Source organism: Petromyzon marinus, chromosome 24, assembly GCF_048934315.1.
Source record: "Petromyzon marinus isolate PM22_M1 ecotype Great Lakes invasive population chromosome 24, UKy_Petmar_22M1.pri1.0, whole genome shotgun sequence".
In the NCBI taxonomy this organism is placed as follows: Eukaryota; Metazoa; Chordata; class Hyperoartia; order Petromyzontiformes; family Petromyzontidae; genus Petromyzon; species Petromyzon marinus.
Window position 1 is genome coordinate 1,307,958 of NC_133690.1, and position 14,867 is coordinate 1,322,824.

Below are 14,867 nucleotides of genomic sequence, written 5' to 3' on the forward strand. Positions count from 1 at the left end.
CGAGGGATTGAAAGTCAACCTATGAAAATACAAATGCATGGACCAGCCTCTCTACGTCGACAGATGTAAGAATATGACGAAGTCGAACAATGTTTCTCAGATGGACAACTAGGTTTGTACGACCTCACGAACACTTGCCTCGAAGGAAAGAGTAATCAATTAGCACCCCGAGATTTCTAATCTCATGCATCGAGCAGGTGTTCTGGCCATCGATCACCAGATGAAATAATCCGTTGTTGGTTAACTGGTGGGGAGAATCAACAATAATTCCTTCGGTCTCGTCGCTAGTCAGCAAGAAGAAAATGCGGCTGCATCCAAATTTTAAGAATGACGGTGACGATGAAAGCACATATGTGACGGATGCAGAGTGGGGTCTCGGCTGAACATACATTTGGGTGTCATCTGACGTTCTCTCCTGCAGCATGACGGATACTGGTTTTGCGTGCTTGGGGTCGGCTGTGTGCCGTCAGGCCACTTGTGCATTCTTTCCTCGATTCACATCGAGAAACACCAGTACAGAGACTCCTCTGCTTACGAACAATAGACTTACGAATTTTCAGAGATACGAACAAACCTGTCCGTATGTCCAGTTCCCTGTTTGGACCGAGAGTCGTAAGTTCAACCGGAGCATTTACATCTTGCAGCACTTGAATAACCAGTGGAATCTACATCTACAGGAGATGATACAATATTTAAAGGCATTCCCCGTGTTTAGTGTACATGCCGTACAACATGTTTGGAATCGACAGGAGTAAAGTTGGACTTACTAATTACTCGACTTACGAACATACCTCTAGAACTCGTTCGTAAGTAGAGGAATCCTAGTACCTTACAATCGGTCATCACGATGAAGGGAGTACCCAGTAGGAATTTACAGAGGTGATCAATGCACTTGAATGATTACCATCAATTCTAACTTGTGGGAGTGGTAGTTGTGTTCTGTTGCGGTGGTCTACTTGCTCACACAGTAGACCAGGTGCATGCGGTCCCCTGAGCCTCTCTGCAGCAACATTATTGCAATACTTGATGCGCATTTTATACAACTCTGTGTACGTCTTGGGCTTGTACAGCTGGAGAACTAGTTCCTGAATGAGCCCGGTTCGGAGGTTCCCGAATGCTGCCTCTTACTTATCCGTCTACTTAAAGTCAACGTTTTCCATATGAGCCTTGCTCAGAGTTTTTATGCAGTGAGCATCGTGCTGCACGAAGCAAAGAAACGCTGAACTTCGTGCATATTAGTAGGCTTCGAAAACCAGGTGATCACCCGCATTGTACGTAATCCTGGCTTCAACTTACTGGCATCTAGAACTCACGATCATGGTGAGAGCTGAAACCAGTGCCCCCTTTGGGTCATATTTGTTACCCTTGTGTGGCATCTTGTCTGGCTTCCTGCTGTTCTGATTGACCCCTCGATGATACGGTCGGCACTCCCCTCTGCTGACCTCTTCAAACGCACGGAGGTTATCAGGCAGGTCGTCGCCATTAGGTGCGAGCTCAGCTCATCGGACCACAGCCCAATCGCCAGTTGTTTCATCACGTCCGGGAACTCCAATTGAAGCTCCTGGAATCGCCGGTCTTAATCATGGAAATATATATTCGTGATCTCCTGTTTCTCCTGAACTCGGGTCTTCATTAGTTCCCAATGTACGAGAATGCTCAACATGCCGATGTAGGGTCGTTTGAAACAATGCACAAAATCTGACCACGACTCCATATCGTTTTCATGCGCCATATACCAGTCAAGTGTGATTTAACCAATTGAAGCATAAAGGTTTCCAGCTACTTAACTCAAGTCGGGCATCACCTGTTAGTTCCTGACATGTGATGATGATGATGTCCATCATCATCATGACTACAGGCATAGTTGGTTGTCATCATCATCATGTTATTGCATCTTTCGGTGGGCTCGAAGAACTGCTGCAGGGTATCTGGATATGTGATAGTCAGATTTGTTGGCTTTCGCTGTATCCATTTACAATACCAGTGAATACAGGCTTGTCCGAGTTGGATTTTACATCGATTAATCAAATGCATCGACTTAATCAACTTGATCCAAAATTATTTGCCCACTTCCATGATATTTCTAATCTTCCTTTCCTCTGGAGCGTGCTATGGCTAATCAGCTCTGGCCTTGCCTGATCTGCTTGACACCTTTCAATCGGGATTCAGATCACGGCATAGCACGTAGACTGCTATGGTCAGGGTTTACCAAACGCTTTTGTTCTTAAATCTTTACTTAAAGCTTTCGTGACTGCAGGAATTCATATTCTTTGAGTTTTTCGGTAAAGTCACGTAGATAGGTTCAAAGAATATAAAAAGACTACGACGTTTCGATCGCAACACAAGCGGTATAAAATTGGCTCCGCCCATTTTAAACCTTTATAAACAGTTTGCCTTTAGAAGCTCTTGTTCTTCTTGATCATGGTGTTGCATCTGACACAATCGATCATGTCATTCTTATAGAACGGCTGGGACATGCAATGGGGGTAACAAGCATTTATTTGCATTGCTTTCGGCCTAAACTTAACAAGCACGTGCGGTACGTCACCTTGGGTGGCTGTACGCCCAATCAGGCCAGCATATTTCGAGGCTTCAAAAGAATCTGTGCTCGGAACAATTTTATTCGGTGTATACATTGCCCCACTCGGAGCTTTGCTTCGTTTTCTGGAGTTGTGCTACCACTGCTTTGCAGATGACACCCAAATGTATGTTCAGCCGAGACCCCACTCTGCATCCGTCACATATGTGCTTTCATCGTCACCGTCATTCTTAAAATTTGGATGCAGCCGCATTTTCTTCTTGCTGACTAGCGACGAGACCGAAGGAATTATTGTTGATTCTCCCCACCAGTTAACCAACAACGGATTATTTCATCTGGTGATCGATGGCCAGAACACCTGCTCGATGCATGAGATTAGAAATCTCGGGGTGCTAATTGATCACTCTTTCCTTCGAGGCACGTGTTCGTGAGGTCGTACAAACCTGGTTGTCCATCTAAGAAACATTGTTCGACTTCGTCATATTCTTACATCTGTCGACGTAGAGAGGCTGGTCCATGCATTTGTATTTTCATAGGTTGACTTTCAATCCCTCGTTGTTTGGGGTCCCAAGTCAAGTGCAGCAGCCAGGGTGCTCACTCGTACCCCATTGTAAGACATTTTTTCTGCTCTTGCATCGTTGCATTGGCTTGCTGTCTCAACGTGCGTGGGATTAAGATAATACTGCTTGCATTTAAAGCCTTACAAGGGCTGCCTACACTTTATATTCAGTAGCTAATTCAATATCATGCCCCTTGAAAGCTCTTTAATTTGCCGATGGTGCAAGGTAATCAACATTCAGAAAAAACACAGCAGAGAAAGAGAGATAATGCACAAGGGCAAGAGCCGTGCTTACTTTACTGACACATTTACTTTGTCGACATACTGGGGTCGCCGTTGCTTCCGCTATTGCGGTACACGACAGTTCGTTATTCGTTCGAAATCGAGATGAGTTAATTGTCAGAACGGGCTGAGTGGAAAACGCGCACGTGCGTCTGACGTCGGCAGCAGGGGGTGAGGTGAAGTCGCAGCGCTCTTGACGGCTGAGACGAGACGGTTGTTCTTGTTGTTCCTCTTGAATGGAGTTCGCTGCTCCCAACGTTGTTTAATAAAGAGGTGCCGAAGAGGAAAATAGACAGCACTGTTTTTGTGTTGTTTGATTAATCAAGCATTCAAGAGGATAATTGGTTAAGTAATTCATTACATGCGTCCTTCGCGTAACGCGCCGTCCCCATAGTGCAAATTCGCAGTTTACACAATTCAACTTTTCGGGACATACTTCACACCAGTGACGTGCGGTGAGGTAAATGGCTGGGGAGGCACTGGCTAGTGTCAGAGCCAGAGTCACACACTGAGGGTGGCGTGGCCTCACGGAGGGGGCGTGGCCTCACTGAGGGGGGCGTGTCCTTAGTGAGGCAGATGTGATAGCTGCCTCCCCTGGTGCTTTTTCATTGCAGTTTCATGACGAGACCAGCGAGCCTAATTATCTTTATACACATACGTGAAATAAGTGACTTGGAGTATGGAAGGCGAGGACATGAAATGAAGGGGTCTACAAACATTACATTGGTGGCATACTGAGATAGTAACAGGCACGCGCTTATTGCCCGCGCTCCATCCAGTTACTGAGGGGTTGCGCAATCAGAGGGGAGGGCAAAACATGTAAAATTTCACGATAGAATAATAATGCTTCATGATAAAAATGTCAAAGTAAAAAAAAAATATTTCGCAGGTTAACCAACGAAAATCTCAATCTGATGGCGTCAAAGGCATCATCGCAGCGCCCAGCGTCACAGGCTGGGCGTAGCGGTCGTAGATCTGTCGCCTCGGTTTTCATCTCGCGCGCTGCTGCTACAAGCAGCCCACTGTCAGCGTTCAATGGGCCCTGGAGTTACTCTTTATGAAGTAGTAATCTTTTAAATCTTAACTATTTGTTATTCAACTCATTTATGACTTATTTTAGTAATGATAATGGGGTTTCACCCTTTTTTCTGGAAACAAAACAGGTGTTAAGATGTTAAAACACCAAACTGAAACCTTTTACAAGTGTAGTGGGTCCAAGACGAGGGAGACGGTTCGCTAGAGGCAACACGTTTATTACAAACTAGGGAACATAACGCAGAGGGGTAACAGCCCCTCACTCCCGATATCCTAAGGAGGTAGCCCCTCTGGACTAACGTGTCTTTACTCTGGTTACAGCGCTAACCCTATACTGGTTATATCTGAACCCGACCCTAGCTAGGGGTCCGGGTTCTGCCCACTCGGTTCTTCGCTTCAGGTCTTCAGGGTAGTTCTTCGGGTCTTCGGGTCTTCAGGTCTTCAGGTCATCAGATCTTCGGGTCTTCAGGTCTTCAGGTCTTCAGGTCTTCGGGTCTTCAGGTCTTCAGGTCTTCAGGTGGACGAGGACTGCCGGACCCGTTCAGGGGTCCGGCTTTTATACCCGTTCCAGGGTCTCTCCGCCCCTAGTCACGCCTCCCTTCTGGAATTCTCTAGGGGGCCCTGGAATATCCCCAGCCCCCCTCTTGGGGTCTGGGGACCCGAGTGGCCCAACGGCCTGGCTCATCCTACCTAGCCTGTCTACCACCCCCTGTTGACACATGTCCGTTGCTACAGGTAAGGATGCATGGGAATATACACTGCCTAGCCATGCTACTACACGAGGAATCATGTCTGAATTAACCACAATACTTGTGGTCAGAATGCAAACAAAAAACATACTCTCATAATATATGCATTGTTTTTGAAACTGATTGATCCACACCAGAGACAGCTATTTTTTTAGCCTAGCCTCAAAAGGTGTTAGACCAGAGGACGCCAAAAGGCCATGCCTTTGAACATCTACATTAGAGTGTACTATAGTGTAATATTTATAGCAAGTCCATTGTGCAGCAATGAATGTGAAAGGGGGTCGACACGAGTCAGCCTGGTCAGGGAACCTCCAACATCACAGCCACACTAGCGCAGGAAGCACCCTCACCAACCAGGAGCACACCATTTACATACCCCCGTCCCCGTCCCTTCTGGAACCTTCCAGAAGGTTCTTCTCACTCACAGCCTTCTCTGCTCCTGTTCACCAACCCTGTCCATTGGTCTCTTGCTCCGCCTCTGTGCCCTCTCCCTCGTTTCTCTTTACCCGCCTTTTCTCTATTTTAAGTCCTCAGCCAATCCCACGCTCCCCCGTCCCCGGCTGCCCCGTAGCCGTCGTTTAGTAATGAATTACTTCAGGTGTGCTTAAGTGACCCTTACTTTATGATGTGTGCACACGACCCTAACAGTCCCCGCCCCGCCCCTCCCCCCCCCTTCTTGAGAATAAGACGTCCTCGTCTTCAACAATTGAATATTTTCCCAATAAACTTTTGACCGGCGCATTCCATTGACATATCAACCCGCACCTTCGATTAGCGCATTTGGCTATGTACGGTGCGAAATAAGTTCAACATACATACAATCCACCCAAAAACAACTCTTAACCACATCTAAACGTGTGTAGATGTCTCATAGCAACCTCTGAACGTGAAGTGGGTGTCTTTCGGTCATATCGAAGCAACCCCGTAGAGAAAAGAGAGCACGTCTTTGAATCCCGGATAGAAAAAGAAAGAGGCAAAATAATTTTACAACACAAAAAATCTACATGAAAGCATCACAATAACAAATAGGCCCTTCTTGGAAAAGAAGGGTCTGATACTCTAATTGCATGTATCTCAATGTGGAGGGAAAAAATCGGAAGACACGGAGAAAAATCCTCGCAACCACAGGGAGAGAGAGGCAAACTTAAAAAATACAGGCATCGTCAGGGTCGGGATAGAACCCAAGATCTCCTGTGTACCAGGCGAGGTATTTAACATCTCGCCACCGTAGCACCCAATGACCACGAGAAGAGAGGTCGTCACAACTGACTTGCTCAAGGCGGGCGATATGTCTCTATACTCCCATACTTCTATAGAGGAGTAGTATGGGGACGTGACATCATACGCGCTGTGAGGTGTGATGACATCATGTAACCTGGGGGTACTTAAGGGGAGCCCCGTGACGGAAGTGGAGTTGTTGTGGGAGCCCGGGATAGAGAGCGGTTGAAGAGACAGCCAGGGGTAGAGCTCAGGGAGTCTGGAGAGAAGCCGGCTGTAGTTGTAGAAGGTGCTGCTCTCCTTGGTCAATCGGTGTTGGCTGAACCCCCAATCCGACTCGAGTGAGAGAGCCCAAGAGATAGCCGAGGCTAGGGACAGACAGAGCTGAGGGTCCACGTGAAGGACCGAGTGTAGGGCACCTTTCTCTGGTGGAAGTTGTCACCAGTGACCAACCCTTGTTAATAAGCCAGCGCAAGCCCTTACTTGAAGACCTGCCTCAGCATCGTCATTTAATACACAACAACTGGTGCGAAGTGGGGTCCGACCTTCGGCGCCATGTCAAAGTCAGCGGCAAGACGGAAGAACCCACCTATTGTGCATTCCGACGACAGCATGCAGGAGGTCCCTGCAACGTTCGCAGAGACCGGGGCCCCGGAGATGCGCCCCATGGAGCTGAGCCGCCCGGAGCAGGAGGAGATGGCAGCCGTGGGTGGCTCATCACTGCCGCCGGACACCTGGCGTGTCCTCTCGAGCAGCTAGAGCTTTTTCTTCAGTCGGTCACGCAGCTTGGTATTACGGTGGCCGAGTTGGGAGCAAGGACGCGCGCACCCGACACTTCTTCGGAGCGGGATCAGCAGATTCCCGCCATGGCGCCTCCCGCCTCGGTCGAATTTGGCGCCATTCCCTCAATGGATGCGATGTGGGAGTTGGGCGCCATTGCTTTGCGGGACGTGACACAGCAATCGGCCGCCATTTTGTCCGCAACGCCACAACCAGGCGCCATTTTGGCCGCAACGTCGCAACCGGGCGCCATTGCCAACGCGACTTGTCATCCCAGCGTTGCTACGGCTTCCCCAGCGACGCCTCCGTGTGTGCCCATGGGTGCTTCCTCGCCGGCATTGACATCCGGCGGCAGAAGCTCCGTTGCTTGCCACCCGTCCGTCCATTCATCGCGGCAGGAGGCGATTGGTTGGCTTTCCAGGATTGGTTTGACGCGGCGTATGTCTTGGTTGGATGACAGGGCTTTAGCAGCTTTTAAATCCATACCACCGTCGGATAGGGCGTCGCTTCCAGCTGCATATGCGCAGATGGCTGCCGTTTTCGAGCCACCTTCTATTGTGCGCCTTAAGTTTTCACTGCGGAGGCGGGAGGAGCAGCCACCGCTCGCCTTCCGCAGCTCCCTGCTGGTGCTGGCACGGGCAGCCTACCCCGACCTTGAAAGAGCAGCACTGAACTCGCTCTCCCTTGTGAGGGAGCTCGGGATTGCTTCTACAATCGCCGAGGAGGCTCACATCACATCGTTGAAAGTGGCGCAGAACATCCAGGCCCACCTCGCCCTGCGACAGTTGCCCGGGGTGGCGGCATGCGCGGGGGTCCCGGTGCCTGCGGGGGCTGATGCGCCTCAGGGGGAGGACGTCCTCGCTGTTCTTGCAGTGGGCGATCGATGCGTGGGTGGTGCCGGGGGTCGCTGGCCGGAGCAACGGCGGCGGGCGACGACTCCTCGCTCACAGGGCTCAGCGCACACGACCTGCTTCTGCTGTGGTCAGCAGGGCCACATTGCGTTGGGCTGCCACAATGCTCCCGGGGCCTTCAACAAGGACTCTTCTTCTACCCCCAGCTCCACGTTGGCGTCGGCTACTGGGCCTAAGGCGAGTTGCGACGCATCAATCACCCGGCTGCTCCCCCCACCTCACTCATCTAGTGGGGTTAGAGTCCAAAATCACGAGGTCATCACTAAGCGCTCGGGTTCGATTGGTGCTCGCTCGCTGTCATTCGCCGGGTGGCCTAAGCGGATCCATCAATGGGATGCGCTCGCGCATCACGTTGTAGTGGCCGCGGCGGGTTCCTCTGCGGTCGCGGATTACATCCAGGGTGTTGAGGTGCGCGTTTTGGTGGATACGGGAGCGTCGACCACCATTATATCCGAGTGTATCTATGGGATATTGCCACACAGCGTTGGTCCATTACGGCCGGTTCAAGGGGCTTGTGTCGCCGCTATTGGTGGCATTTTGGGCATTTTGGGCCACATTGTCGCCTTTATACGGATCGGCGAGATAGATTTGGTGGGCCGGTTTTGGTCTCGAAGGCCTTGGCAGTGTTATGCCTTTTGGGCACTGATTTTTTAGCCAAGATTCCCATCCGTATTCTTGTGGAGTAAGGCTTTGTGGAGATGCCATCGGGCCGACGCCTACACTTCTTGCAATCTCCCACCATATTGTCACCCCTTGCCGCCAGTGTGCGGGCCTTGGCTAAGGAGTCCGTGACCATTCCACAGGGGTCACAAATTCTGGTATCTCTCAGGCTGCGCAGACCCCTGAAATTGCACTCTCCGGAGACGGGCATCCTCTTGTCCCCCTCTTATTACTTTTCAAGGCAGCCTGACGGCCGTATCAGAGGGCCAGGACCCCTTTTTGCAGGTCCTCAATTCGGGACCATTGCCGATCGCGATTCCAGCCGGCGCCGTTTTGGCGCATGCAACCCCAGCTCCTCCACCCAATGACGCCAGGCCGGCTGGAGGGGTTGTGGTGGGCATGATGCACGGTGGGGGGACCGACGCATCATTGATTGATGCGCTGTGTCGTGAGAATGTCTCGTTGTCCTCCAAGGAGCGCCAGCGGCTTCGCACACTCATTCAGAGGTTCACCGATGTGTTTAGTCAGAGTAAATTCGATATTGGTTGCACGACTCTTCTGGAACATCACAAAGGCACGGGCAATTCGCCCCCTATTCAATTAAATTTGCACCGGTTCAGCCTGGCGGAAAAAGATCATGTCCGCTTGGCCGTCGACGAGATTTTGGCAGCGGGCATTATCTCCCTATCCACTAGCCCTTGGGGTGCCCCCCATTGTGTTAGTCAAGAAACGGGACAGGAGTGTCCGGTTCTGCGTCGATTGCGTAAGTTAAACAAGATATTGGTGGCTGATGCATATCCATTGCCCCGCATGGATGATTCCCTCGACGACCTCTCGGGTGCGCAGTTCTTTTTCACCTTGAATTTGCTCTCGAGCTTCTGGCAATTGCCACTGGATGGGGCCTCTAGACCAAAGAGAGCGTTCCGCACACCCCAGGGGCTGTTCCAATTAAATCGGATTCCGATGGGCCTACATTCGGCCCCAGCCACCTTCCAGCGTCTCATAGAAATGGTCTTTGGTGGGGCTGCAGTGGGAATCTCGTTTGATTTACTTGGACGACGTTATTGTTTTCAACCTTATGTTTGACAAGCACTTGCAGCGTCTTGAGGCAGTGTTCGTCAAAGTACGTGCTTGAAATTAAAACTGCAAAAGTGTCATTTGTTGCAACCATCGGTGAAATAATTGGGTCACATTGTTAGTGACTCAGGTGTCGCCACAGTTCTGGAGGAGACACCTTGTGTCCGGTCATGGCCGACTCCCACATCTGTCACCGAGGTGCGCAGCTTCATCAGCTTCGCCTCGTACTATCGTCGCTTTGTGCACGATTTTGCAACTATAGCGAAGCCACTGCACGCACTATCCGCAAAGGGACAAAAATTTCGCTGGGGCGTAGAGGAGGAGGCGGCTTTTGTGGCACTTCGCTCATCCTTGGCGGATGCGCTGCCCTTGGGGTACCCTGACTTTGCTAAGCCCTTCATCCTCGACACTGACACCAGTGACTCTGGCATTGGGGCTGTCCTGGCTCAGGTGATCGATGGGGTGGAAAGGTTCGTCGCATATGGCAGTCATGTGTTGTCCCCCGTGGAGCAGCGGTATTGTGTGACCCGGAGGGAGCTGCTGGCCATTGTGGGTTTTTTGCAGCTGTATAGCCCTTATTTGTATGGCAGGCAGTTTACCGTTCGAACTGACCATGCGGCCCTGCAATATTCCCTGTGAATAGATCAGACCTCGGGTCAGCTGTCCCGCTGGCTTGAGGTGCTGCAGGAATATTTCTTCAATGTCATCTACAGGAAGGGGACACAGCATGGGAACGCGGATGGCCTGTCCAGATTGCCTTCGGAGGGCGGGTGCGCGTGTACCCTGGGTTCCAGTCGCTGCACAACCCCGGTTCACACCGTGGCCCAGTTGGTTGCAAAAGCCGAAGCGGCTCCCCCTCCGGGCATGACTTTGGCCTGGGTCTCTCCTGAGAGGTGTGGTCCAACTTGCAGATGAAGGATTCCTCTCTGTTGCGGTTACGACGCCATGTTGGGCTACATGCCCGGGGCTCAGCTCCGTCACGACTGCTTAAGGTGGTCTGTGACCTCCTTGGCACCAAGAAAATTCGCACATCGCCCTATCACCCTCAGTCCAATGGCATGGTTGAACGGTTAAACCGCACCCTCACGTATATGCTGTGCCACCAGGTGAGCACGTCCCAGTCGGACTGGGAAGTGTTCGTCCCGGGGGTCCTGGTCGCGTACAGGCTAGCCCCTCATGCCTCAATGGGGTTCTCACCCTTCTATCTAATGTATGGCCAAGATCCGGAACCCCCCATTCAGGTGCAGATGGACCTGGAATCCTCGAGAAAGGGGTCCACAGTGGCCGCTCCGATGAAGGCCGCGCTCGACCGGCTGCGCGAGGCACGACAGGTGGCTGTAGAAAATTCGGCCAGCTGGCAGGCGGCTAACGAGCGCCTGCCGAAACATCAGGCCTCCGACCTTCCCTTGGGAAAAGGGGCAGAAAACGTGGCTCCACCGCCCCCAAGTACCAGTTGGCACGTCCCCTAAATTGCACCGCCTTTGGCAGGGCCCTGTTGAGGTCGTGGAGGTCCGGCGCCCACAATGTGTTCGCAATCGCTTCGGCCACCGGCACTGGATCATACCCATCGCGGCTGAAAATATATGTACCACCTAGCCTCGTGGATTCATCCCCACTTCCTGAGCGGCTGGTGATTGATGCTTCCGACACGCCGGCCCACACGAGTTTTGATGGTGGGCATGATGTCCGCCCTCTGTGTGTGCCCACAGAGCCCCCACCAGTAGCTCCGGAGGCGACGCCTCTTCCTTTGGAGGCCCCGACTTTGAGCCGCTCGCCACCTAGCGTGTCGTCTGTCCCACTGACCAACGCCGCACGTGGGAGCGGGCTTGCGGCTCACACACGTTCAAGGGGCGTTCGGTTCCGATGACGGCCAGTGGGACGTTTGTCATCGGCCTCCAGCCATTGTTGTCAAAATTGCCGTATTGTTCCGCGTGATGAGGGCCTTCCTTATTGCCATGCTGCCCTAATGTTTGTGTCTGGGTTCTTGCAGGCGGCTCCGCCTTCACACGTGCTTCACATGGTTCCTGTCATTGTTTTCTGTTGTTGTTTCCTCTTCGGGTTAACAGGGCTCCGCTTTCGTTTTGTTCACAGCAGGGTCGGCTGATTTTTTTCACGGAGGGGGGGTGATGTAAAGGAGTAGTATGGGGACATGACATCATACGTGCTGTGAGCTGTGATGACGTCATGTAACCTGGGGGTACTTAAGGGGAGCCCCGTGACGGAAGCGGGGTCATTGTGGGAGCCCGGGCTGGAGAGCGGTTGAAGAGACAGACAGGGGTAGATCTTACGGAGTCTGAAGAGAAGCCGGCTGTAGTCGTAGAAGGTGCTGCTCTCCTCGGTCGGTGTTGGCTGAACCCCCAATCCGACTCGAGTGAGAGAACCCAAGAGATAGCCGAGGCTAGGGACAGACAGAGCTGAGGGTCCACGTGAAGGACCGAGTGTAGGGCACCTACCTCTGACAGAAGTTGTCACCAGTCACCAAGCCTTGTTAATAAACCGGGGCAAGCCCTTACTTGAAAACCTGCCACAGAGTCGTCATTTACTACACAACACTTCCATGGACTCTCTTTGACGGGGTCTTCTTAAACGAGGCATCTTCATCTCACCGCCGCCACCAGTTGAAAGAAAGTCCGCGCGAGCCGTCCTGGTATGGGAGCATTATTGCTCCAACAACACGACTGTCACACATACTCGAATGAAGCCCTCTCACATTGCACTGCCTTTGTTCTTTCTGGAACCTTACAGAAGGTACTCCTATCTCTACCTTATTCTATTGTTTATTATGGGAGAAATTGCCCTAACCCCAAAATATATCGGGGACCCCCTGTACCCTTCTCCCCATCGCTTCTGGAACCCTCCAGAAGCTTCTACTCACTCACCCGCTTCTCCTTTCCACCAACCCTGTCCCCACCTTGTATTTCCCTCTATGTCCTCAGCCAATTCCATGCCCCCCAGCCCCCCATTGTTGACCCCCAGCCATCGTTTAATAATGAATAATTTAAGGTATCTCACACAATCCTTACATACGTGTGTAATGTTCTGTGGGTGCAGCAGATATCTAGAGTCCCAAGTGCCTGATTGTGCAGCATGTGCAGCATTGCGTGAGTCGTGCCGGAGGGTCGCTGATGCTCCTGAATGAATGAGCCAATATCATGGCTGGTCATGGTCTTCACTGTCTGGCGATTCTCAGATATCAAATCTGTAAATGGTGATGATACTCACAAATCGTAGTCCTGACCGGATAACCATGAGGTTATACAAAAACCACCAGCAGTTCCTAAAGAAGTGCATTGTGGTCCTCTTTACTTGGGTCACTATCAAAATTATTTGAGAAATGCGACCGACTAACAGCAGCGGTGAAACAGAGATAAACAACTGTGGAGCGTAATAATAGGGGTTTTCTCCTTTTTTCTGGTAACAAAACTGAAACCTTTTTACAAGGATTCATGTCAAGGATTCATGTCTGCATTAACCACAATACCTGCAGTCAAAATGCAAACAAAAAACATACTATGATAATATATGCATTGTCCTTGAAACTGATTGGCTTTCTTTTGAGCCTCGACCCAATTGGTGCTCGACCAGATGACGACAAAAGGCGTACAGCTCAAAGACAATGCACTATCAAAGTAATGAGGGCTCGGAGTGAGCATCTACATCATTAGACCTCCTTTGCCAGTACCAAAATGTAATAATAGGGTTTTAACTCTTTTTTCTGGCAACAAAACTGAAACCTTTTTACAAGGATTCATGTCTGCATTAACCAGTTTCAAGGACAATGCATATATTATCATAGTATGTTTTTTTTTGCATTTTGACTGCAGGTATTGTGGTTAATGCAGACATGAATCCTTGTAAAAATGTTTCAGTTTTGTTGCCAGAAAAAAGGGGAAAACCCTATTATTACATTTTGGTACTGGCAAAGGAGGTCTAATAATGATGATGAAACTGTGGAGCGGTTTTGTCCTTATTAGTATGGTTGCCAATGCTCACGACTTCAAAATCTGCCTCCGGGAACATTATATCTGGAGTCTCTCAGAGCTCAGGGATGTTTTTTGTTTAACCAGGGGTGAGGCGACTGATATTCCCATCACAAAAGAAACCCGAGTCACCACATTGAGCTGTGGTCATTACTGCCGGACTCTTGTTACATAAGCTGCTGGTTGAGTTAGCAGACTACACGCAACAAGACTACATGTGGGCAAAACAAAAACATTTGCATGGTCATAATCTTACGTTTGAGCTTGATTTTCACGAAGCCTATGTTTTTGTTGCTGTAAATATTTACATTTGTATCAAATTGTCAACAGTCTTCACAGCATTGAGGTAAATGTTAAACCCGTTTCACGCGTGTTCTTCTTTGTGCCAAAGCGGTGGAGCATTCGACTTGAGGGTCACAGGGCCGTGCTGAGCCCAGTTCACACGCGGGCGTCCCGCATTGCCAGGGTGGCGCTGATGCTGCTGCTGCTGCTTCCACCTGTCATTTGCTCACAAGATTCAACCGGGCGGGTGGCTGAGGAGATTTCCACAGGAAACAAACATTATATGTGCCGTCACGTGAAGAAGCATCTATCGGTATTCGTTGGTTCTGTCGGTAAAGTTACGTAGATAGAAAAATAATAATAATAATAAAAAGAAAGTGAATAAAAATAAAAAGTTATTCAAATAATAAAAAACAAACAAAAAACACTAATGTAGACTGTATCCTGGTTCTTAATCGGAGTGAGTGCACTAGCAATCTATAATGTAGACTGTAGCCTGCTTCATCAGCCGCTACAATGTCAGCTAAATGTATCCCTTATCTCCGGTTGTAGCCAATATTTTAATGGAAAATTTTGAGACGGACGCCATCCAGGCATCCACTCTATGCCCGTCCTTGTGGAAGAGGTACGTGGGTGACACGTTTGTCATCTGGCCACATGGCCGACCGGCTCTGAACCAATTTCTCAACCACATCAATTCCTACACCCAGCCATCAAATTCACCATGGAGGTAGAAAAGGATGGCAAGCTACCTTTCTTGGATGTTCTAATCAAAAAGAGAACAGATGGCTCAAT